Below are 27,600 nucleotides of genomic sequence, written 5' to 3'. Positions count from 1 at the left end.
TCAGTATGTGAACAGCCAATCAGCGGGTCCCATATGTGTTTATGATTTTTACAACCCCAATTCCAAAAAAGTTCGGACAAAGTACAAATTGTAAATAAAAACGGAATGCAATAATTTACAAATCTCAAAAACTGATATTGTATTCACAATAGAACACAGACAACATATCAAATGTCGAAAGTGAGACATTTTGAAATTTCATGCCAAATATTGGCTCATTTGAAATTTCATGACAGCAACACATCTCAAAAAAGTTGGGACAGGGGCAATCAGAGGCTGGAAAAGTTAAAGGTACAAAAAAGGAACAGCTGGAGGACCAAATAGCAACTCATTAGGTCAATTTGCAATAGGTCATTAACATGACTGGGTATAAAAAGAGCATCTTGGAGTGGCAGCGGCTCTCAGAAGTAAAGATGGGAAGAGGATCACCAATCCCCCTAATTCTGCGCCGACAAATAGTGGAGCAATATCAGAAAGGAGTTCGACAGTGTAAAATTGCAAAGAGTTTGAACAGATCATCATCTACAGTGCATAATATCATCAAAAGATTCAGAGAATCTGGAAGAATCTCTGTGTGTAAGGGTCAAGGCCGGAAAACCATACTGGGTGCCCGTGATCTTCGGGCCCTTAGATGGCACTGCATCACATACAGGCATGCTTCTGTATTGGAAATCACAAAATGGGCTCAGGAATATTTCCAGAGAACATTATCTGTGAACACAATTCACCGTGCCATCCGCCGTTGCCAGCTAAAACTCTATAGTTCAAAGAAGAAGCCGTATCTAAACGTGATCCAGAAGCGCAGACGTCTTCTCTGGGCCAAGGCTCATTTAAAATGGACTGTGGCAAAGTGGAAAACTGTTCTGTGGTCAGACGAATCAAAATGTGATGTTCTTTATGGAAATCAGGGACGCCGTGTCATTCGGACTAAAGAGGAGAAGGACGACCCAAGTTGTTATCAGCACTCAGTTCAGAAGCCTGCATCTCTGATGGTATGGGGTTGCATTAGTGCGTGTGGCATGGGCAGCTTACACATCTGGAAAGACACCATCAATGCTGAAAGGTATATCCAGGTTCTAGAGCAGGGGTGTCAAACTCATTTTGGTTCAGGGGCCATATACAGCCCATCTGACCTCAAGTGGGCCGGACCAGTAAAATAATTACAAAATAACCTTTGTCAACTCCAAATCTTTAGCATTGTTTTTTCAGTAGGCTATGCTTTATGCTTCAGCCTACATTTGTAGCCTACATAATCACTGATCACAAGGGATCTAGATTACTACACATTTATTCACAGAGAGGCCAATGGATTTGAAATAAAATGCATTTCACTCTCAAACAACTGGTTTATTTTTATACAGTTGAGTGAATACATTTTTACATCTGACAACCTGAACCAACTCCCCACAGTAAACTCAAGTGGGAGCTATGAAGAAAGTAGCCTAAACATCCTGCTTAAAAATGTGAATGTGCAAATTTATGAAAAATAAAATTAAATTAACAAACATAAAAGTTATAGCAGTGCATGAGCAATACGATTAGGCTACATCAGATCAAACTAATTTGTAGGCTAGGCCTACTGAAGCTGAGAATGATATTCTGCACAATATTCATTGTCTTTTAAAGTGAAACCATGCAGAGTCTTATTTTCAAAGAACTGCATTCTTCAGACTGCAAACATTTGTGAACATTACAAGAATTAGGCCCAGGCCTTAATGCTGATTAACCTCCCTCCCCGCTTTCTCTCACCAAGTCTATCGGCTGCTGCTGGCTCCTGACACTTGGCATCTTTTAGCCTTCACGAGGGCATCAATATCAGGTTTCAAATCCTGAGTAGCAGCACATTTCACAATGTCATTCAAGTGTGCATTTGATAACTTTGAGCGGTGCTTTGCTTTGTTGAGGTTCATGACAAAGAACGCCTGTTCACAAAGATGGGTAGTCCCAAACATGGATAAAACCTTTGCAGCCAGGGATGTTAATTTGGGGTACCCTGGCAAGAGATATTGATAAAGTGTGTCTAAGCCCACCGATGCAAATTTCTGCTTCATATCGGAATCACATTGCAAGTCAATTATCTCAAGTTGGATGTCAGCGGGCATATCAGAAGCATTGACTGTAAATGGCGAGCGAAAAAAGGCAAATTCGTCCTCAAGTTCACTGAAAAACTGAAATCTCCACTCGAACTCCTGCAGCAATTCTGTTATCTTGTCTTTGTCATCTCATCTCATTATCTCTAGCCGCTTTATCCTTCTACAGGGTCGCAGGCAAGCTGGAGCCTATCCCAGCTGACTACGGGCGAAAGGCGGGGTACACCCTGGACAAGTCGCCAGGTCATCACAGGGCTGACACATAGACACAGACAACCATTCACACTCACATTCACACCTATGGTCAATTTAGAGTCACCAGTTAACCTAACCTGAATGTCTTTGGACTGTGGGGGAAACCGGAGCACCCGGAGGAAACCCACGCGGACACAGGGAGAACATGCAAACTCCGCACAGAAAGGCCCTCGCCGGCCCCGGGGCTCGAACCCAGGACATTCTTGCTGTGGGGCGACAGCGCTAACCACTACACCACCGTGCCGCCTCTTGTCTTTGTATTGATCCAAATCAGCATTATGTTCGGTCGCACGCATAGCTGTGAGCAATGGGAAATGAGAGGTGTCATCGTTAGATAGCTGTGTCTCCCAGAGTGACAGTTGCAACTTGAATGCGTGCACGCTATCGTAAAACTGAGTGCCAACTTTTCTGCGGCCTTGCAACATTTTGTTAAGATTATTCAGGTGCTGTGTAATATCCACCATAAAGGCCAGATCCCGCACCCATTCCAGGCATTTAAATTCCTCTACTGGTCTGCCCTTTTTCTCCATGAACTGTCCAATTTCCTCGTATTTCAAAGAAACGCTTGAGTACGGCACCTCGGCTTAACCACCGTACTTCAGTGTGGTATGGTAAACCAGCCGGAATGTAATTATCACTGAGAAAACAGTCAAACTGACGGTGATTCAGACCTCACGCTCTGATGAAATTTACAAGCCTGCACTTTCTCTCTGAATTTTGTCGCAACGCCTGCCTTTCTCCCGACCATTGATGGGGAGCCATCTGTAGCCAAACTGACAGAACGGGACCAGTCCACTCCGACCTTGTCCAGCACTCTAACGAGAGAGCTGAATATGTCATTCGCTGCTGTTGTGTCCTTCATAAGGCCTCTGTATGCTCATGCGACAAGACTTTCGCAGATAGCTTTTCGCAGACAGTTGTAATTTATTGTTGAGCGGGGATAATAGGCGTGCACGATGTTATTCACCGGCTCAACGCAAGGGGGCGCGAAGTCGCTAGGAGTAGTTGGTGGGTGTGGTTAGTGGAGTGTTTATCCTCCGGTTACTTATAATGACTAGAACTTTTTTTTTTATAATGACTAGAACTGGAGTCGTATAGATGTACGTACTTCCTCAATCAACCGCTCTTCATGCTGCTCCATCTTTGCTCCTGTCTTTAAAAATGCCGGTCGTGAAAACAAACCAAACCGGGAAAGTAGGGAAGCGGAAGTGCGTGTACAGCGGATGTAGAGTGGACCAATCAGAGCCCTCTTGTCTGCGAGGCTTCTGCGGTGGTCACAATTTTTGGGAGGTGCGCGCAGAGCGTCTGCGAAGGTGGGGGGGCTACGCAGACACTGTCTGCGACGCTATCTGCGAGGACTGGGTTGTCAGCATAAATTGGCCTATAGGCACCAACTCAAGGAACTCCTCAGTGATGGTCAAAGTCTCATCAACACCACGAATAAATATGCACAGTTGTGCAACATCTGTGACATCGGTGCTCTCATCAATTGCAACCGAAAATGCAATAAATTACTTGATTTTGTCATTCATTTGGCTGCCCGAGTTGTGAGAGATCTTCAACCCTATTTGTAATAGTGTTCCTCGACAGACTAACGTTGGCAAAGGCAGATTGCTTTTCAGGGCACACGACTTCTGCAGCCTTCAGCATGCATTTTTTCACGAGTTCACCATCAGAAAATGGCTTGGATGCTTGCACCAACTCGTTTGCAATAAGGTAGCTAGCTTTCACTGCTCCATCACTGACCTCACGGCTGCGAGTAAATGCTGTTTCTTCAGACCAGCTAACGATTTGTTTATCTTCTCTTTTCTTAATTGTCCATACAAATTGTGCATTTTTTCTTTATGATGAGTCTCATAGAGGCGCTGAATATTATATTCTTTGAGCACTGCAACCTGTTGATTACATACCAAGCACACTGGTTTTGTATTCACCTCTGAATAAATAATACTCCGTCCATTTTTCCTGGAAAACTCTGCACTCTACGTCAACTTTTCTTCTTTTTGACAAAGACATTTTGGGAATGGGGGTATCACTCTTGATAATTTTGATAGCAACTTAGTGGTGAGGCAAGACTGCCATTCATGGACTCAGACAGCATATCTGGGCACGCTGCTAAAATGTGCTGTTTGTTTCCTGATCTCTTGTTATGTCAGTGCTGCTTTTTTTGGCTGCCCCTAGTGGCTGAATTGAGCATTTCGGTTATTTCTTTAAAAATTCATAAGTCGTCACAGGAATGTACGGAGCCCGGATAGTGTCATCCCGCTTAATATTTTTAGACTTCACTTTTGCGTTCCCTTGCAATAATTTTGCGTTCCCTCGCAATACTTTTGCGTGCCCTCGCAATACTTGTGTGGCAGTGGGGGCGTGGTCAAGCATCGGTCTGTGACAGGAGGGCGGAGTCAGGGAAGGTAAGTGGCAGAATCACTACACCTGTCGTTAATTGATGTTTTTGTGTCTTCCCAGTGACCGCGCCCTATTTAAGGAGAGAGAGCGAGAGCAGAGGGAGCTCTCTCCACAACCAGACGGCTGATGTGTGTGCGTGTGTCTGAGAGAGTATATGAACGCTGAAAAGCTGAATAAAGAGAGTTTTGTGAAATCAGTTCTGTCCTGCCGTCCTTCTGTGCTGATCCCAGGTTTCGGCACCACTGTAGTGGTTCGTGTATGTGGGTGGAGCACAGAAGGGCGGCAGGACAGAACTGATTTCACAAAACTCTCTTTATTCAGCTTTTCAGCGTTCATATACTCTCTCACTCAGACACGCACACACATCAGCCGTCTGGTTGTGGAGAGAGCTCCCTCTGCTCTCGCTCTCTCTCCTTAAATAGGGCGCAGTCACTGGGAAGACACACAAACATCAATTAACGACAGGTGTAGTGATTCTGCCACTTACCTTCCCTGACTCCGCTATCCTGTCGCAGACCGATGCTTGACCACGCCCCTGCTGCCACACAAGTATTGCAAGGGAATGCAAAATTATTGCGAGGGAACGCAAAAGTGAAGTCTAAAAATATTAAGCGGGATGACACTATCTGGGCTCCGTAGGAATGGGCTAGAGATTTACTTTTTTTTGACATCCTTAGAAATTTTTTCTCTACAAGTCTGGGGCCAGATTAAACCATCTGGCAGGCCGGATCCGGCCCGCATGTTTGACACCCCTGTTCTAGAGCAACATATGCTCCCATCCAGACGACGTCTCTTTCAGGGAAGACCTTGCATTTTCCAACATGACAATGCCAAACCACATACTGCATCAATTACAGCATCATGGCTGCGTAGAAGAAGGGTCCGGGTACTGAACTGGCCAGCCTGCAGTCCAGATCTTTCACCCATAGAAAACATTTGGCGCATCATAACACGGAAGATACGACAAAAAAGACCTAAGACAGTTGAGTAACTAGAATCCTACATTAGACAAGAATGGGTTAACATTCCTATCCCTAAACTTGAGCAACTTGTCTCCTCAGTCCCCAGACATTTACAGACTGTTGTAAAGAGAAAAGGGGATGTCTCACAGTGGGAAACATGGCCTTGTCCCAACTTTGAGATGTGTTGTTGTCATGAAATTTAAAATCACCTAATTTTTCTCTTTAAATGATACATTTTCTCCGTTTAAACATTTGATATGTCATCTATGTTCTATTCTGAATAAAATATGGAATTTTGAAACTTCCACATCATTGCATTCCGTTTTTATTTACAATTTGTACTTTGTCCCAACTTTTTTGGAATCGGGGTTGTATGTCACGATTTACAACCAATGGGAGACTCCCTTTGTCAGCTGTCCACCAATCACACGCTCCCGTGCCACAATGGTGGTTTGTTGATAAATATTTAGAAAATAAAAATATTATTATGAAATATATGAAACCATCAAAAACAATACAAAATGGTAATATATATACTGGTTAGAGGTAAGGAACATTATTCAGTGATATCGTTTATTATTAACTCCATTCGTGATATAAAAGTTTCAAGTTTGACACCTGCCCACTTCAACCGCGCTGCTGGCACACGATGTCCTTGACCCTCGTCGCCCTGAGCCAATTGGTATAATTACGTTATTGCATGGAGCCCTCTGAGCCGAGCTTTTCCAGTCCACTCGAACACACGCATGCTTCGACAAATTATAACCAAAAACAAGGAAATGTGAATGATTTCCTCAAAATATTTTGTACTTTTATATATTGCCGTGTTGATGAATAAAACTTAATGCATTTCCCGTGAAACAAGACGAGCTACTTTAGACTGGTTCCCTGCTCTCTTAGCGCAGAGTGAGGATACAGTCCATGTCTCTGACGCGTGGTAGGATTCATTTTATTCAGGAACCAGTCCAGGAAAATACGATTTTCAATAGACACAGGTGAACTTTTTTGAGGAGTCAGATGTCATGATGCATGATTCACTTTGCAGAATAATAATAATAATAATAATAATAATTATTATTATTATTATTATCATTGAACTATGCTACTGCCGGACTGACAGTTCAGACCTGCATCACAGAGCAGCTGCCTGTGTTGTTTAGGTTGCCAGCACTAACTTTTGTCGTCCGATCGGACGCGGGGGGTTTCGAGCATAGCACTTCTTTCAAAAATTCAATGTTTTAATGATCTTTCCTGCTCAGACAAAAATAAAAATTCCAAAATCTATTTTCCTGTCAAAATTTAAAACCAAGGATCAGCAAAGTAGCAGCAATAAAATAAAAACCTACACCAGTTTCCCCTTCATCAGGTAAACCACACAACCATCTAAATGTAAACAGTGAGGAAGGAACGTGCTTTCTGCAGCCTCAACTCTGTTACAGCTAAATCAGGCTCCAATCACAGTTCTGTACTGAAATGGAGGAAAGTCAGCATCTCCACATGCTCTTGTGAGAGACTCGCTGTAGCTCCGCCCACCACACAAACCAAATCTAAAAATAAATCAATTAACTCGTTAATACCTCAATTATAAAATAATGACTCAACTAACCCTCCTCTTGTGTTCGGGTCGTCACCGACCCATTTTCAACTTTGACTTTGTAAACGAAGCCCTTGGGTTTAGATTCTTGCCTCAAGGCTTTCTGACTTTGTCAGCCACCTGTATTTTTACAAAATAAAACAAAAATTTTTTTTTTCCAAAATTCTGTTATGCTCTAATTAAAAATATAGCACTTGTGGTGTTCGGGTCGTTTTCGACCCGGTTCTTAATAAGTAGTTTATGGAGCAATTATTACAACCAAAACTGAACAAATAAATGAACTGCTAGCTAAAATTGATATAGCTAGCTCCTCTGCCAACCATTCAAGCTTATGAACTAGCATGACATCATGATATTGTGTATATAAATAGCTCACTAGTTTGAAGTTTTTGGGTTATGTTGACATATGTTTTGTGCCATTAGTTCAGCTTAGGGGTCCATTTGGCCCGACCGCTTTTCCCCAATACACTAATCACTCATTTTGTTATGGTAATGAGGCTGTTAGTGGCAGTGTGTGGGGTGAGGGGGTCACACTTCACACACTTCACACTTCAGTGGTGAAGTCATGTTGGCTACTTCTGTGTGAATGTGAGAATGAGGAATAAAAACACATTCTATTCTCACATTCTCTATTCTATTCTATTCTATTCTATTCTATTCTATTCTATTCCCATGTGACCATAACGACTCATGTGACTGCAACCAGACAATTGTTTGATGGATAAATACCTCAGTGCACATGGACTATCGCTTCAGTTCCCTCAAGAATTTTGTGGTGAAAGAAGCTCCTCTCCAAGGAACGAAGATGCAGAGATTCAACATTCAACAGGCATTGTAAGATTTCATTTCTAAGCTGTAAGGTAACTAACAGCCACATTTCCATAACAAAATGAGTGTCTACAGGGAGAACTTGGGGCCAATTGGCCCTCTTGTGGGTTTTCTAGGTAAAAAGGCCAAATGGCCCCTCTCTGGGACTTCTAGTGCTAGACACACACACAACACACACACACACACACACACACACACACACACAAACACACACACAGAGAGAGAGATTTTTAGGCACACAAATGAGTGTAGGCCTTATCGGTTTGATTTGGTGGATTATTAGGGGTTTGTTTGACCTTACAAATCTATATGTTGTGCCATGACTTGTTCATTTTCATTGTTCTTTGTTTCATGTTATGGTCACATTAAAGTTCATTCACTGAAAAAGATTCTGTTGTTCCTGTTTCTCAGTGGTAATTATATATGGGTCGAAAACGACGCGAACACCATAGATGTAACTATTGTAAATAAAATCAAAAATAAAAACACATGAAAAAAAATTGTTTTTCAAGATATGTTCTAATACCCCACAGTAACAGCCAGGTAACAATAAATCTTTTTAATTATTTGTATTACACTTAAGAGGTTACTTTTTAATTTTTTTCCTACTGAAATAAAGGGGTGTACACAGAAAACAATAACCTTAAACCCTTGACAAAAAAATAATAAAACTAATATTTCCATCTAAATGGAAGCCTAAAAGAGTAGTCAAGACATCAGGAAAAAAAATGGTGACAAATCATTGTTACTTGTGACTTTTTTAGCTGATTTAAAAGACGGGTCGAAACCGACCCATGAACACCGGGCATGGTGATAGAAAACGAACACAAGACGAGGGCTAAACACCAAACAAACATATAAAACACTTCCTGTTCACCCAGACCGCTTTACACACACAAAATACCCATATTTACCATTTCCATTAAAAACACCCCTGTCAGAATGGACCACACCACCAAACACCCCTATTTCCCTGTGGTGGTACAGTCCCCCGCTTTCCCACTGGAACCAGGAGGTGGTGGTGGAGTTGAACGGCGGTGAATGAAACTGGATATGGGGTTGTTTTACAAAGTTTTAACCGATAAATGAGAATATTTTAACAGCCAGTGTGGATGTCTGCATTTCTTGATCCCAGATAATGTTTCTACAGATGAGAGATGAACACGACAAAGCTGAAGGAGGGAATATTTCAGTTTGGACACAAACGTGTTTAAAAAGCCGGGAGGTCTTTCCCTGCACTTCTAAAACAACCGAGTTCGTTCAAATGGAGTTAATCTTTAGTGAACGGTGATAAATGACACAGTGAACAGTAAAACAGTACAGAAACAGTAGCAGCAGTTCAGCTCCTCGCTGTTTTTGTCGATAAACGGTTTAGTGCTCGCTCCCGCGCGTCACCGCTCCGTCCCTCACACTCCGTTTAAGAAATCTACATTTAAACCATATTTTTGTTTTGATTCTAGAATCCTGTGTAGATATCGAAACGTGCTCTAAATAAATGTTTCCCCTCTATCGGTGCAGTTTCACGATAAATGGAGATGTTCATTATTCAGGCTGTCACCTTTTCCCCAAACATCAACTTCACCGAGATCAAACCCAGAAACCCTTCACTTTGGCCACGCCCATAAACAGGAGGTGCAGAATTTTCATTGCGGTTTTGTGAGAAAATATCAAATTCTCCAGACATCTGCAAACTCGTGCAGTCAGCAGCAGCACCATCTCCAGCTGTAAACGTCGCCGTGACATTATGACGTCGATGTAACGTTTAAAAGTGGAAATGGTATTTGGACTGTGAACAGGTTCGCTGGGAATAACAGGTTGTTAGTTGCTTCTCTGTTCCAACTCCATCAACAAATCAAGAGACTCTGCATTTCCAATAAACGTTACAGCTCATAACATGAAGACCATAAGACGGCTTTCACCATCAACGTTAGCCAACTAGCTAGCTAACTTCCTGAGATGAACCTTCATCCAGTGAGCCGACCTGCTTCCTCTTCACACGCTCCGACAGAGAGGATGTGCTTCCATACCAGCTAAGGTCAGCTTTACAAACTGGGTCATTCACAACCTTTCCTTTCAGAGTTCAGTGTGAAAAGCTCCCACACTTTGGAGGTTTTTGTTTTTGAAGCTGCCTTCGCGCTTTTGTGAATTTCTCTCCAGTAAGCGCGAATGTCAAAGCATTCCGAGTTAGCGCGAAAAACACACGTGATGATGTCACCAACTAATCAACTATTACATCAGTTGGGAACTAATTTGGTCATCAGTTTTAGTCGACGAACTCGATTAATCGTTACACCCCGAGTGAACAGAAACAATCTTCCTCCTCAGGACACTGATGATGAAGCTAAAACCTCTGCTTCAGTCTCACTATTAGAGAATGGGTCTTACTGAGGAGCAGGTCATGTGACTCTCAGAGAGATGATCTTACCCCAGTGTCTCCAGTTTACAGTGAGGATTCTCCAGTCCAGCACAGAGACGCTTCACTCCTGAGTCTCCGAGTTTATTAGAGGACAGATCCAGGTTTCTCAGGTGTGAGGGGTTTGATCTCAGAGCTGAACTCAGAGCAGCACAGCCTTCATCTGACACCACAATCACCCAACCTGCAGAGACACAATGATACACACTTCATCAACAGATTCCCATCTTGGTTTAATACTGACTTTAAAGATGATGAGTGTAAAATTAATTTTATTATTCAGAATGTCATGAGGATTTAATATCACCTGTTTATTCTCATTAACAGTGTCATTAATAATGATAATACTGAGTGTTATATTGAGTTTCTCTCCTCTGTTGTGTGTGATATTAAACCATCAGCAGCTGAAGCTGAACAGAGAACAGCAGAGAGACCATGAACTTTAATCAGAGAGAGAGAGAGAGAGAGACTGAATCTCAGATGGGTCTCTGCTAGACTTATAGTGCACTACACAGGGGCAATAAACTTCTTTCTCCGTCTTCTACACAGTGCATTTATAGAACACTATAGATTTATATTAGTGGAGAATCAAGGAAGTAAACAAAGACAGGGATGAGAATGAAAAATATTTAAAAAGTCTGAAAAAACCAGGGCGGGGCCCATGGCCCAGGGGGGCGGGGCCCTGGGGTTCCAGGGGCTAATGATTTTTGGCTATATATATATATTTTTTTATCCCAAAACCATTAATTTTATCAGCAAAAAGTTGCAATGTATTTGGAAATAAATTCCCCTTCTTGGTGGACTCCCAGGTGAAAATGATTAATATGGTACAAGAGACTTGTTTTTAATCAATTCACATTTGATGATTTCAAAAAATCAATGCACCTTTTAATATAAACGAGCTCTACAGTATTATATTTCTGCATTTTAGCTATTCATGTCTTTGAATACTCTAATCCTTTACAATGAAGTGCAAACCAGAAAAAAGTTCTGTCATATAATTCTCTGAAGCTTTCTTCTGATGTTCTCATGGTAGCAGGAAGTCTTGCATATTAAGCAGGCAACATTCAACATCACTCATCACTTCCCTTTCAACTGTTGTGTGGACTAACGAGGTTTTATCTGGACAGGATGTTGTGTAATGTAATACAGATACCATACGGTCAATCTGAAGATCGAGATGGTGATTTTGAATTAAAGAACAGGCATGTACAATGGGCATTACATATTGGAAAAAAATTTTAAATCAAAAACTATAAGTTCATCTCGGCCTAAAAAATTTGGGCAGACGCTCCCGCACGGCACATGCCAGCAATTTCCCCTCCATCCCCCTATGAAATGAGCAATAAGGAGGAGAGTTATACACGCTATCATACCTAAAATTTTATCAGAAATATGGATACGATACTATGATTCTCCCCGACATGCTACATTAGATAAGCTAACCCCATTTATAAAAGATACACACTTATATATGACGTGTATTTGATATATATGATGTATATTCATACATTGTTACTTTACGGAAATCTTCAATAAGTTTGGTCTTTTCATGCCAGCCGTTGCAGACCTAAATATAATGCACATGAAATGACACTCCTCACCTCAACATGTCCTTTACAATCATTTAAGCCACCATGGGTAATGCTGAAACCACTGCTGCAAACAGTACATTGCGCGAAACTGTCATTATTGTTGACCCTTATTAGACAGGGATATTATTATTAGACAGGGATATTATTAGACAGGGATATTATTAGACAGGGATATTATGATTAGACAGGGAGATTATTATTAGACAGGGAGATTATTAGACGGATATGATTATTAGACAGGGATATGATTATTAGACAGGGATATTATTATTAGACAGGGAGATTATTATTAGACAGGGACATTATTAGACAGGGATATTATTAGACAGGGAGATTATTATTAGACAGGGACATTATTAGACAGGGATATTATTAGACAGGGAGATTATTATTAGACAGGGAGATTATTATTAGACAGGGATATTATTAGACAGGGAGATTATTAGACAGGGAGATTATTAGACAGGGAGATTATTATTAGACAGGGACATTATTAGACAGGGATATTATTAGACAGGGAGATTATTATTAGACAGGGAGATTATTATTAGACAGGGATATTATTAGACAGGGAGATTATTAGACAGGGAGATTATTAGACAGGGAGATTATTATTAGACAGGGATATTATTATTATTAGACAGGGAGATTCTTTTGTGTAATCTGAGCTGAAGTGGGTTTTGTGCTTTGGTTTTTTGGGGCGAACGCGCGCTCTCTCTGCCATGCCGATCCTGTAGGCTGCACTGACTCAGCTGAAAACTCCGGTCCTCGAGAAAAGAGATAAAAGCCCGCCCACACTGAAAGCTGATTGGCTTATTTTGCTGAGTAACCCAATCAGGATGCTCTTTGTCTGGCATGCACTACATGAACAGGCACACAGTCTTCCTCGCGCGCGCGCATTCTAAGATGCGTGATGCAGACCTTAATGTTGCGCGCGCGCGCTCTTGCTCGCTTCTATCAATATGCAGGAGACTCCCGGAAGTCTTGGGATGTCTGCGTTATAAGGTGACCACAGATCGTTAACCATACACCCCCCCCCCCCCCCCCCCCCGAAAATTTCGCAACAGATTTACATCGATCTCAAAAACGATCATTTTGGTCTGAAAAAGTCAGAAATCCGCCGATCAGCAGAAAATTCTCATCCCTGCAAAGATCATTCCATATAAATCCTACAAACATTCAGCCCCTCGTTCTCGAGACAGAGCGAGAACAAGAATCTCACACAAATGGGCAGAAACCCAAACCATAACGGTTTCACCTCTCAGTGGCAGAGGCAGAAAAACGTCAGTGTAATTTATGATTATGTTCGTTTGTCTAATTACTTTTTCATTCCTCAAAAAATAGGGACCACAAATAAAAAGTGCTGTAATTTCAACACCAGTCATCCAATTTGGACGCAGGTTTCTCAAAATAAAGCTGAAGGTCTGCACTTTGAGCTCATCTTCATTGTTTATTTCCATCAACAATATACTGTGGAGGACAATAAAAACCCCAATAATTCTTTATATCCATGTCAGGGCTGGATTTAGGGGGGTCCTGGGTTGGGATATGCCCCGCCCCCAACCGGTCCCTGCACTGCATCAAGAGTTTTTTAGGACCAAATTATCTCCTGAATTAATTTACCAATCTTGTGTCAAACCTAAAGCTTGCAGGTCAAAATACGGCTTTTTACGGTTGAAATAAAAAACAGTTAAAAATAATGAGTTTGGACCTTTTATCCTCTCCATCTCAGAAACTAATGCAGATACAAGCCTGAAATTTTACACACTATTAATGGGAACAGTGACATTATTCAAAAAGTACGAAGCAAATCTGAGATGGACAGCTGGGAACATTTTTAGAAAATCTGGTGATTATTCATTTCCATTCATTCAATTTCTAAAAATTACATTTCAGACACACTGCAGTCGGATCAAGTCCCATTTTGTGCTGCAGCTTCTCACATACGTCCATCTGACCCAAAGACTCTGTGACAAATCATCAGTGTGCAGTGAACAGAAACAATCTTCCTCCTCAGGACACTGATGATGAAGCTAAAACCTCTGCTTCAGTCTCACTATTAGAGAATGGGTCTTACTGAGGAGCAGGTCATGTGACTCTCAGAGAGATGATCTTACCTCAGTATCTCCAGTTTACAGTGAGGATTCTCCAGTCCAGCACAGAGACGCTTCACTCCTGAGTCTCCCAGTTTATTAAAGGACAGATTCAGGTCTCTCAGGTGTGAGGGGTTTGATCTCAGAGCTGAACTCAGAGCAGCACAGCCTTCATCTGAGACACCACAACGCAACAACCTGCAGAGACACAATGACACACACTTCATCAACAGATTTCCATCTTGGTTTAATAGCGGTTGTGAAGATGACGCGTCTCATGTTGGACTGTCTCCCAGCTCTTGTCCAATCACAAGATATTAATAATGACGACTGAAACGTTACCACTGTTACTGACAATTATTAACATTCAGTTTATTAGAGGTGCAAATGTTTCAGCACAAAGTAAATAAAGGTTGAAGAGTCGGGTTTTGTAGAATTTCTCTGCTTGACTATTTGTCCCGTTCACATATTTAATTGTAAATACATATATATTATTTACCAGCTGGGAGGTCCGTATCGTGAAATTCCGTGACCGAGGTCTTGAAAGTACTGAGCGAGGCCCTCTGGGTCGAGGTCAGTATTCAAGGCTGAGGTCACGGTATTTCACCATACGGACCGACCTTAAGCTGGCAAATAATATACTTATTTTTTTCTTTACCAAATTCTAACAGAAAACAAGAGCGCCCAAAAGGGGAAAACTGAGCCGAGGCAAGCCGCCATTTTGAATCCTCATTCATGGCTGTAATGCAAATGGCTTCCTCCTCGGTATACAAGTGCACTTCCATGGCAGGGAAAAAACTACATTTTGCTGCCTATGTAGTCCCCTATAGTTAGTTTTTTCTTTTTTATCAGACATCTCATTTTTAGGTTTGTTTACCTGACATGTTTCGATGTACGACTGTCGTCTTCCTCAGAGTGTCACCCTGTGACACTCTGAGGAAGATGACAGTCGTACGTCGAAACATGTCAGGTAAACAAACCTAAAAATGAGATGTCTGATAAAAAAGAAAAAACTAACTATATTTAATATATGACATAATGAACGTTATTGAAAGATATGTAGTGCCCTATTTATACAAAACTGAGTCATTCAGGATTCAGCCATGCTTTTGCTCGGCATGAGCAACAGTTACAGGTTTTTAACTTTCTCCTGAAATGTTTTCTTTTATTTCTTCTTCCTCAGGGGAGTAAAACTCACTTTCGCTGTGAAGACTGTCGTTATCGCTATCCATGCTGTAAAATTAATGCTATTCTCCTGAGAAATGCGAAAATAAATGTTGACAAAAATTGCTACTATGTTTGTTGTTGTTGTGAATGAGCGAGTCACCAGAGGTCTGTAACCGTGGTCCGTAACTGGGGTCCGTATCGTAGGATACAGACCCGCTCGACAGCCAATTAGAGCGCAGGATTTGATGGAAACTGCACCGCGAAAAAAATAAATTTTAATTAATTTCTTTTATGTGAAAGTGATTCTGGGGAGAAACGATCACTTAAAGAGAGAGAGAGAGAGAGAGAGAGAGAGAGAGAGAGAGAGAGAGAGCATTGGCACCTGGGGATTTTTTTTTTTAGAATTGGAAGCCTTTATTTGTTGCTTCTGTGTACTGAAGGGAAACAGCGCTTGAGTGTTTCGGTGGCGTCCCAGGCAGATATCCGGTTTCAGTGCTGCATCCAGGGAAGTCTATTTTTATCAATATCATAACTTTTAAAATGGATACATTTTTGTTCGAAAGTATTTTTAACTGAAACCTGCAGGGGGAGGGGTACATCAGGGCAATTTCCATGATCAACAAACGGCATTTATTTTTGGATTTTGTTTGACTTTAAACGCTGTAACAGTAATTCTCAGTTCGAGCTGTTCGGATTTGAGTTTTCTGCTGCACACGTCATCACTGACACATGGGATAAACACGCAACATAAAATCTGATCACCAACTCGGGAAATAAGAGTCTGATCTAAAATATTTATAAGAGGAGAAAGGAAAAGAGTTTCAAAAGTCAGGTTTAGATGAAGCAGGCAGAGTCATGTTTACTGGAACAGCTCAGACATCTGATTTGTTCTCTAATTACTGAGCGACTGAAATGATCACAGCCCAGTGCTGAAGGGGTTTTATGGAGATACTCATTATGAGCTCGTTGGCGAGCAGTGCACGTGTGTGTGTGTGTGTGTGTTGCCAGGTGCTCCTTATTTGTTCCTGGTGCCAGTGATTTACAGACTGGACATGTTCTTCCCCTTACACTCTGTGTGTTGTCTCTCCCTGTCTGACTTTCCCTGTGTGTGGGGGGTAAAGACCTCTCCCAGAAAAGGACACTGAAATTTGAGACAGAGGTTTTTGTTTCAGAGACAAAGAAATCCATCAAAGAGCTTCAGCAAGAAAAAGAATAAAAGCTGTGAGAAGGTCAACAACAAAGTTACAATTTATAAAAGATCTCCGGGGGGCAGCACAGTGGTGTAGTGGTTAGCGCTGTTGCCTCACAGCAAGAAGGTTCTGGGTTCGAGCCCCGGGGCCGGCGAGGGCCTTTCTGTGCGGAGTTTGCATGTTCTCCCCGTGTCCGTGTGGGTTTCCTCCGGGTGCTCCGGTTTCCCCCACAGTCCAAAGACATGCAGGTTAGGTTAACTGGTGGCTCTAAATTGACCGTAGGTGTGAATGTGAGTGTGAATGGTTGTCTGTGTCTATGTGTCAGCCCTGTGATGACCTGGCGACTTGTCCAGGGTGTACCCCGCCTTTCGCCCGTAGTCAGCTGGGATAGGATCCAGCTCACCTGTGACCCTGTAGAAGGATAAAGCGGCTACAGATAATGAGATGAGATGAGAAGATCTCCGGACATGAGAACAACAACAAAAGAATAATTAGCATGTAATAAATGTAAATCATGGTGTCATAAAAATAAATAAAATGGTGTTTCTAGTTTGTAAATATTGTAAATAAACTATCAGTATAAAGTTCAGTTTGATTATTTGCTTCATTTCTGGAAATGTGGTGTTTGTGAGTCTCGTTAGCTGGCCGTCACCTCCATCTTCAGCTCACAGCTTCAATACTTCTTGGAACAAAATGGCAGGATGTGAGACGTAAATGTTTTTCTCCTTAAATGACATCAACTGGTTTCCACTTATTTAATAGCTGAACTTCAGTTTTATTCAATTCTACATGCAACTGTTTTCCCCTCATTTATCTCCTGATCTGTGTGTATTAACACACTCTGTATCACCTGAAACTCAAAACATCCCAAAACAGAGCTGGACAGTAATGAAGGACATTTACTTAAAGACTGGACTGAAGGACATTTTTTCATATCCATCTTTTACTTCGAGTATTAATGTTTTGGAAACTTTTGACTTTTACTCGTCTCCATCTGAAAGATAAATATTGTCCTGGTGACTCCAGGAAGCTTCCCGTTACTCGTTACTTTGAAGCATCGCTTTTGAGTCAGCAGGTGAATTTTTGTTTCTTTTCTAAAATTCCCTGCGCTGTGTTGGCGAAAGGAGAAAACCAATCACAGTAAACTCCTCCTACACTCAACTTCAAAGCGCTTGCTGCATTTCTTAAACAGTTCATTTGAACTTGGTGGTGGTAAAGATGGTAACGAGGACTACAGCAGATTAAAATGATGGTTCCTCACCAGAGCACCCAGAGCCATATCTGAAGTCCATGCCTGAGATTTTTGAAATGAAGAAAGATTTGCATTATTTTAATCTTTGCTCTGTTTACCGCGCACAAACGTCATCACTGCCTACAAAACCTTCCCGTCCAACCTGAGAAAGCAGCTGTCCTTTTGTCGATTCAACTGTGTTTTTATCAGCATTTCTACAGGCTCTGGAGCAAATTCTACAAGCTTTTTATTCTACAGGTTCTACAAGCAAGTCACTGTATTCAGTAGGTTGTTTCCGAGTCGTTAGAGTCTGTACCGTTGCCGCAGTGCATTTACAGCAATGTCCTGACATTAAAAAGACAACAATAAAAAAAAAATCATTAAAAAGTACTTCTGAACACTGAAGTAATTTTAATCCTCTGGGGTCGAGAGCTTCTCCGGCGAAGCTCGGCAGGTTTAGAATGAGGAGGTCATGGATTTAGAGAAATATGTTCACGAGTTTATCAAATGAGCATGATAAACATATTGAGAGAAACTTTATACTTTACACTTTCCCCTGTGCCCACTGACAAATAATATTATAGTTTTTAAATTCCCTAAATTAGATGAAACATAAAACTTGTCTCTTCCTCAGTCACACCGGAGTCGGCGCGCTGAGCACCCGCTTACACATTCATACGGTAGAAGACTGTTCCCATGGTAACAGCATGATAATCACTTTCACTCTTTCCGTTTCAATTGGTTTCTCTTTTGCAGTGGGAACGTCCACTGTAAACAGGATAAAATCTGTCAGACAGAGTTCAGGCTATTTGGAGGTAAAACTTCTTGCGAGATGGCACGCAGATTTTATACGCTTTGGATGATTCAGGACAGCAAATCAATTTCAGAACAGCAAATCAATTCATGATTCAGGACAGCGATTCAATTCAATCTTGAGAACTGCAACACCGATGATGAGCGGTGCCTTTTTTTTCTTCAACTTGATCCAGCCGAAGATCAGCTCAAGTAAGTGTAAATATTTCTTCTATTTCTGATGAGCAGATCGGTTGATATGCGTGCGCTGTAGTGCAAACACAGGAAACATGCAGGCCTTTCAATTACATGAAACCTGCGACGGAGAACGTCGTAGGGGCCGAACTTAAGGTCAAGTGCCCAAAATATGCTACCAAAAGTAAAAAAAAAAAACCAAAATGTTAATTAAATAAACTTGGCTGCCTAAATCCCAAAGTCTTGACTTTCTTCTTTAAAAACACAGAAATTAGCAAGAATTAGCATGTATTTCTCGTAATTAATGCAAAATCCGCACCATTCCCATGTTGTTCCGGGTTCGTCGAACTCGCCGTAAGCCTCGCGCAGAGCACGAATTCTCCATCAACAGCGATTGGCACGCCATGATTTCGTGGAGGAGCAACTCGTGTACCAATGACCAGAGCGGGATTTCCACATTCGGGAAATCTTCTTGCTTCTCCTTTTATATTGCTTTATGGCGGTTGGCAAACAGCTTTTAGGTGCATTACCGCCACCTTCTGGACTGGAGTGTGAACCAGAATGTTTACGACCCTATTGTGCTAAATTCTAATAATAATTCCTGTATCATTTAAAAACCTAAAAATAGCCCGATATCCCACATTATCTGACCTCAACTGCAATATCTCTCTGATATCTAGTGTCATATGATTTAAATCAGGTAAAAGACTGAATAAGAGAGAGCTATTCAGGACACAACTGTGCGTAAAGACACAGCTTGCATCTTTAACCCACACAGTTGTGTAAGTGTGGGTGAAATCAGTGACTTGGAGCTTGGTCCTCTTGTTGATGATCGTCACTGGCCTTTCGTTTAAACAAAGATCTTTAACCTGACCACAGACTGTGAATTGCGCTGCCGATTCTTGTGATGTGACTGAAAAACCTTTTGTGTCGCAGGTCTGCTACAGGTTTGTCTCTCTGATGGCAACAGTGAAGAACTTGCGTTTTCATTCCCAGGCTGCTTTCCTCCAGGCTCTCCTCAGGCCCCAACACATCTTTTAAATCCTAACTAACTAACTGTATTCTAATTATTTTTGTCATGTACATCAAGAGGGATTAATGCTGTAGACATTTTGCAATAAAGGTAAAAATAATTCATAGATTTCTTTATTAATTCATAACTTTGTAGCTAAAAAATCAGCAGCAGGTTTAAACACAGAGCCCTGGGAAAACAGCACTCTGCGCGTGCAGAAAAACCCAAATTACCCTGCATCACGACGGAAAAGGCCCAAATTCAGAAATACAGGGTGGAGCCCAAATTATGTCATTGAAAGGCCTGACATGACTGAGCAGTTTTTTTCCAGAGTTAAAAGTATTTTCCTCAAAAATAGTTAATTTTACTGTATTTTGAGTTTGGAGAGTAAAATTTAGAGTTGAAGTAAAATTACAGAGTAATTGTGTAACAGAGTTGACTGTGGTTCTGAACTGAGTAAAATAGTTAATTTCAAGACACACTGAATCAAGTCAAATACCAAAATAAAGTCAAACCAGATAAATGAAGATGTTGTAAAAATCAGTTTTAGAACTGTGTTGGAATGTGTGAAAAAACATGACCTTACCCATTGGGACTTGACCTGATGGGATTAAGAGTTGGCAGTGGGAGGGGTTTCACTCTTCTCATTGAATGGAATGGAATTTTTACCCTTCTCATTGAATACCCCTCCCACTGCCAACCCTTTATCCCAAAGCAACAGGGCATACATTTTTTGATGGCCAGTTAATTGTCCAAATCAATGGAGCAGATTTAAGTTTGTGTGTTTGATCCATTCCTCACACTGAACAGAATCACCTCAAGTGACCAAAACGGTTCGACACAATGGGTACGGTCATGTTTTTACACACATTCCAATACAGTTCTAAAACTGCTTTTTACAACATCATCATTTATCTGTTATATTTTTAAAAGCACAATCATGACATACAGACTACAGAGATATAATTATAGCTGAGATTGTGCTGAAAACATACAAGAGTGCTCCGAGAGAACAATATCCCCCACTGGCAACTCAGCCATAACTCTGGTAAAATGCGACTGAATTGAACAAAATTGCAATGTGCGTATTACCGACATAGAACAAAGAATCCTGCCAAGTTTTGTAAAATTCCTCCAGAAATTGTGAGAGGAGTTGATTTCAGAAGGTCAGTACCCTTCCTGGGACAGACGGACGGACGGACATCGCCACGACATAATCCCCCTTCGGGCCTTTCGGCCAGCGGGAGATAATAATTGTGAGGGAAGTTGATTTCAGAAAGCAAGCACACCTTGATTAAATTGCCAAAGTACAAGTCTGTTAATAATCAAGGGTAAAATTTCCCCAAATTAAACGAAATTTCAATATGCATATAACTGTCATATAACAAAGCCTTTTGTCAAATTTGGTGAAATTCCTCCAAATATTGTGAGAGGAGTTGGTGTCAGAAGGAAAACACACCTTCATGAAATTGTCAAAGTACAAGGTTGTTAATCAAGAGCCACAACTCTGGTAAAATATGACCAAATTTAACAAAATAACAATATGCGTACTACCGACACAAAAGACCTTTTGCCAAATTTCCTGAAATTCTTCCACAAATTGTGAGAGGAGTTGATGGCCGAAGGAAAACACATTCTCATAAAATTGTGAAAAGTATAATTTTGTTAATCACAGGGATCCCAGCAGTAATTGAAAAAAATAGAGGAATGTAAGAAACTATCACCGGGCGGCACGGTGGTGTAGGCTAGTGGTTAGCGCTGTCGCCTCACAGCAAGAAGGTCCGGGTTCGAGCCCCGTGGCCGGCGAGGGCCTTTCTGTGCGGAGTTTGCATGTTCTCCCCGTGTCCGCGTGGGTTTCCTCCGGGTGCTCTGGTTTCCCCCACAGTCCAAAGACATGCAGGTTAGGTTAACTGGTGACTCTAAATTGACCGTAGATGTGAGTGTGAGTGTGAATGGTTGTCTGTGTCTATGTCTCAGCCCTGTGATGACCTGGCGACTTGCCCAGGGTGTACCCCGCCTTTCGCCCGTAGTCAGCTGGGATAGGCTCCAGCTTGCCTGCGACCCTGTAGAACAGGATAAAGCGGCTAGAGATAATGAGATGAGATGAGAAACTATCAGCAGGGGTCAAGGGGGCTGCCTGAAGCTGTTGAGATTTTAACATTTAAAGATGCTATAGAACACATTTTTTACATAGATTTAACATAGAAAAGCAACAGAATTTAACCATAATGTGTATCTATTTGATGCCATATTTTGTAATCAATGACATAAGTGGCAAAAAAAAAAATTATAAAAATTAGACGAAAATGTAGCTTTGAAGAATATACTTGCCTAAATATTCCACTGATTTTGTTATAACAATAGTATCCATAGTTCATCTCATTTGTTTATTTTTTTGTTTCAAGTTAATGTCAAAACTAGTCTAATATAAGCCACATTCATTTTTCAAAAATCATGAATATGAGCAGAAATCAATGATTCAGTAATATTAGATATATACATATGTACAGCAAATACTGGAGATATTTGATTTAAACCTCTCTTTTTGAAAGGTTTCACTGCAAAGGAATTTAATGCTCTTTTCTGGGGTGCATTCTGTCTTTCCTCCAGTTTTCTCTGCTTTTGTTTCTCTGATCTTTCCTTCTGCTTTTCTGATGTGCCTGCAGTGCTCTGAATTAAGTTCAACGCATTAGAAACAAAAGCACGAACGGAGTTAAAACATGTTTTCTAGCAAATGGGCGCAGCCATATTGTTTTCTTGTTCTATCGCGTACAGTCTCGCGGTCAGTGTTGCCAGATACTCCTGACATTTTCCAGCCCAAAATATGTTCAAAACCCGCCAAAATGCACTTGAAACCCCCCAACTGGGCGGAGAACCGCGCAATCTGGCAACACTGCTCGCGGTATTTACATCAATTTAACTTCCGAGTGTTCCCAAATGTCAACGAGAACAAACGAAGCCGACGAAAACATCACTAAACAAGCAAACCAAATCAGAACGTATTCTGCTGGACATTTTACTTAAACATATTTTTAATGGATATACAAGAGATTTAAAAAAAAAAAACACTTTCGCTAGAAAATAGCGGAATTCCGCTAAATAGCGGACGTCTGGGATCCCTGTAATCAAGGGCTGTAACTCTGGTAAAATGTGACCGAATTTAACAAAATTACAATATGCGTATTACTGAAATGTAACAACGCCTCTTGTCAAGTTTCATGAAATCCTTCCACAAATTGTGAGGGGAGTTGATTTCAGAAGCTTCCCAGGAGGACAGAAGGATGGGCATCACCATGACATAATGCCCCTTTGGGCCTTTCGGCCAATGGGGGATTAAAAAAATAAATAAAAGTCATATGACTTTGAAAATACTGCTAGGATTTGTTGAAATTGACAACAAAATCAGAGCACGCCAAAATCACTCCAGTGGCATAAAATACCCTCAGACGGCCACTTGCAAAGTGTGTGGCATCAGGATAAATGATGCCGGCTCAACTACATCCAACATTATCAGGCACCTCAGAACGCACAAGGATAGGTCAGTTACTTGGTTAGGTGAAACAAAAATTTAGCGTGTATGGATAGATAACTTTACTGCTAACAAACAAATCGAACCACAGACTACATGCAGATTATAGATTTATTGTTACCTGCCCGACGTTAGGGTTTTATTTGATTAACATCTCACCACGTTTGAGCCTACTATTATACTCTGCTACCTGTTACCAGATAGTGGCAGAGTAGGCTATATGGATGTAGTTCATGGATGTAGCCTAACGTTAATCTTTTTTTTTATCAAATTTTTATTATTATTATTATTATAACAAAAGAGGGAGGGTCAGGGGAGACACGACTCGACAAACACGCAGACACACAACAGAAAAGGCAAGAAAGAGACAAAAAGACAAGAAAAAAAAAGGGGGCTCTAGTGTCCCATCAAGTCCTTGATAGAGTCAGCCAAGTTGCGCCAATAGTCCAATGTCTTTTCTGAAGCTCCATTGACTCTAGCTGTGGAGAGTTCCATGTATACAACGTCCAGAAACGTGAGCCTCCAGTGCCGCATCGAGAGGTCGTGGGGGGGTTTTCACCGCGTCGCTACCATCTTTTTGGCAGCAGTAAGCCCCGCATAGATTGCCCGCTGAGTTACTCCAGTTACACAAAGAGAAGATAGGTCATTCAGGATCAAAACACCCTTGTGAACGGGCACATTGACATTGAACAACTGAGACAGACAGGACGCAACATCACTCCAAAACTGAGAAACAGGGCCACAGCCCCAGAACATGTGGAGAAAGGTGCAGTGAGATTGTGTTGGGCAAAAAGTACATAAAGGACTATTGATTATTTTCATGTGGTGCATTCTAACAGGGGTCAGGTAGGTTCTATGGATAAAGTTATAATGAATGAGTTGGTGACCAGGATTGCGTGACACCTCCGAGATGCTGGACCAAACGTCATACCAATCAAACTCTTCTCTTAGGTCAGGGCAGTCGCGCATCCAGATCCTCTCTATAGGGAGGCTAATATGTTTGGGTATAACCAGGAAGTGATAAAGCCTGGATACCATACCTTTTGTTGATGACTGGCTAGTGAACAGTTTCCTCATAGGGTGAGTAGGCAAAGGACTTTGCCAGGGAACACCATTTGCCTTGAACGCGGATCTTAGTTGTAAATAGAAAAAAAAGGAAGAACGTGGCAAACTGAAAGCATTTTGTAAGTCAGAAAAAGGTAACAGACCAGAGTCACTGAAAATGTCTTTTAAATAGTGAACCCCTTGTTGTTCCCACTGTGGTGCGGTTACAGGGCTCCCACCAATCAAGATTATTGTTGAATACGGGGGAATGTGAGTGCCAATTACAGTCTATGCGGGAAAACTTTTCCACTACCCGCCAGATTTTGATGAGATAAGAGATAATAGGCCCAAATCGAAGCTGACATTGCTTATTTGAGATATTAGAGAAGAGAACATCATGTAATGGCCATGGCTCTGTCTTAGCACTTTCTAAAGTGTGCCATGAAGTGGTCATGTCTGGATTAAACCAGGTAAGGAGAGGCCTTAAGACAAAAGACCAAAAATATAGTTTAAAATCAGGAACAGCCAATCCACCATTCTCCTTTTTCCTCTGTAGGGTGGCCATCTTAAGTTTCGGCCGCCTGCCTTTCCAGATGAATTTAGAAACCGCCGAGTGTAATTTAGTCCAGTAGTCATTAGGGGGCGATAAAGGGAGCATGGAGCTGACAAAATTGATCCTAGGCAGGATATTCATTTTTACTATAGAGACACGGGCTTGGATAGACATAGGGAGAAGCACCCATTTTTCCATATCTTTCAAAACGTTGTTCTGGGTAACTAGGTAGTTATGTTTAACAATTTGATTTAGGGAGGGGAAAATCTCGATGCCTAGATATTTCAATTGCCTGACAGTCGGAATGCAAGAAGAGATGTTAGAATTGCTGGCGGCTTCATTCAAGTGGAGTAGTGCAGATTTAGACCAATTGATTTTGAAACCTGACATTTTACCGTATTCCTCACATATAGACAGAAGATGGGGGATGGATTGGGAGGGATTTTCTAGAAAGACCATGATATCATCTGCAAATAAAGAGAGGTGGTGACGAGTATTGTGCAGTGATATAGGAGATACCAACTGAGACTGACGAATAGCTTGGGCAAGGGGCTCTAAAGAGAGAACAAATAATGCAGGGCTCAGGGGACAGCCCTGTCGTGAGGACCTGGAGACAGGAAACAGAGAAGAAAAAGTACGCCCAGTTAAGACATGTGCTGACGGGTTAGAGTACATAACTTTAATCATTCCAATGAAAGATTGGCCAAAGCCCATCATCTCCAAGACAGTCCATAGAAAAGGCCACTCAAGTCTGTCGAATGCCTTCATGGCATCTAGAGAGAGGAGTGACATTGGCGTAACGCAGGACTCTGCAGCATCTACAATGTGCAGAAGGCGCCTAACATTGTCTGCAGCCATTCTTGTTTTTATGAAACCAGTTTGGTCATGGTTGATTAAATTAGACATAAACGGCTCTAGGCGCTGGGCTAAGAGCTTTGCCAGAATTTTAAGGTCTGAGTTTAAGAGGCTTAGAGGGTGGTAGTTGGAACACTCTGATGGATCCTTATCTTTTTTCAGGAGCAATGAGATCAGAGCTGTATTAACATCCCTTGAGAGCTCCCCCTGTTCAATAGAGAACAGAATCATGTCAAGTAGGAAAGGCCCCAGTTGTTCCCAGAACATTACGTAGAACTCAGGGGGGATCCCATCCAGGCCTGGGGATTTACCTTTTTGCATACTCTGTACCGCCTCCTTCAGGTCATCTAGCGTGATCGGTTTGTCTAAGGCAGCTGAATCTTCTACTGTTAGCCGAGGCAAGTTAAGTTGTTCTAACCACGTGATGCATTGGGCTCTGTCTAGAGTGATTTCAGATTCATATAGGTTGGAATAAAAACTCTGAAAAGTGAGATTGATTTCATCAGGGTCAGTCCTGATGACTCCATCCTCAGATTTAAATCACAGGTATATCTGCGAAGTGATCATTAGCCCTAATTCTCATGGCAAGTAGATGACTAGGTCTAGCACCTTGAAAATAGTAGCGTTGCCTCGTCCTATGAATTAGAAATTCTGACTTCTGTTTTAGAATGTTATTAATTTCCTTTTTGACCAAAGACCGTTTTAGGTCTATTCGATCTGTGAAATTTACTTGCAGCAGGGAGTCTAATCTGGAAAACTCGGTCTCAAGGTTTTTAAGATGAAGCGACCTAGCTTTACGTTTGTTGGAACAATATAAAATAGCATTGCTCCTAATGAAGCCTTTTATCGCATCCCACAATGTTGATGATGTTCGTCCTTCGCGGCGAAGACGACCACAACTTCTCGTATCACTGGGTCTTGTGAGTGTGAAGATGGCTGATCAATCCGATCCTCGCTCGAAAATGTCTGTTACAGTGTGGACACGCATGTGCCGGGGGCGAACCAGGCTGGGAGGTGGTGGTCGCTCTGCTTTTGCGTCTCTGGCGTTTCTGCTCCTGCTCCTCCACACGCCTCACTTCGTAGCCTGACACACCAGAGTTAACCACGTGGCGCCATGCACAACGGTCTTGTGCCGTTGTTTCCCAGGTGTCAGGGTTGATGCTGCAGCACTTCAGGGAAGCTTTCAGTGTCTTTGTAGCGCTTCCTCTGGCCTCCTTGAGACCGCTTGCCTTCCTTCAGTTCACCATACAGCAACCTCTTTGGCAGTCGCTCATCAGGCATACGGAGAACGTGCCCTGCCCATCTGAGCTGGGAGCGTTTAAGCATTGCGTGAACGCTCTCCATTTGGGCTCTCTGGAGTACCTCTGTGTCTGGCACTTTGTCCTGCCATTTGATGTGCAGCAGGTTTCTGAGACATCTCATGTGGAAGGAGTTCAGCTGTCTGGCATGCCGACTGTACACCGTCCATGTTTCACAGGCATACAGTAAAGAGGGTAGGACGACAGCACGGTACACCTTTAGCTTAGTCTGGAGGCTGATTCCTCTTCTCTCCCAAACTCTGTCTCTGAGTCTGCCGAAGGCCGAGCTGGCCCTGGCAATCCTGTACGACACCTCCTCGTCGATGCTGACAGTTCGTGACAGTGTGCTGCCAAGGTAAACAAACTTGTCTGCCACTGTCAGCTTCTCGCCGTGGACCGTGATGGTTGGTTCTGTGTAGGGAGTTGCAGGAGCTGGCTGGTGCATCACTTCGGTCTTCTTTGTGCTTATTGTCAGACCAAAGTCGTCGCAGGCTTTGG

At 41.9% G+C, this 27,600-nt stretch overlaps 1 pseudogene; it reads right to left on the bottom strand.

Annotated features, from left to right (window-relative positions):
- Positions 1-27,600, bottom strand: part of LOC132870544 (NLR family CARD domain-containing protein 3-like) — a 90,001-nt pseudogene that overhangs the window by 33,899 nt on the left and 28,502 nt on the right.

The sequence above is a fragment of the Neoarius graeffei genome, chromosome 22 (genome assembly GCF_027579695.1).
Source record: "Neoarius graeffei isolate fNeoGra1 chromosome 22, fNeoGra1.pri, whole genome shotgun sequence".
NCBI classification, from domain to species: domain Eukaryota; kingdom Metazoa; phylum Chordata; class Actinopteri; order Siluriformes; family Ariidae; genus Neoarius; species Neoarius graeffei.
The sequence above is the reverse complement of the archived record's forward strand: the minus strand, read 5'-3'. Positions and strand labels throughout refer to the sequence as shown.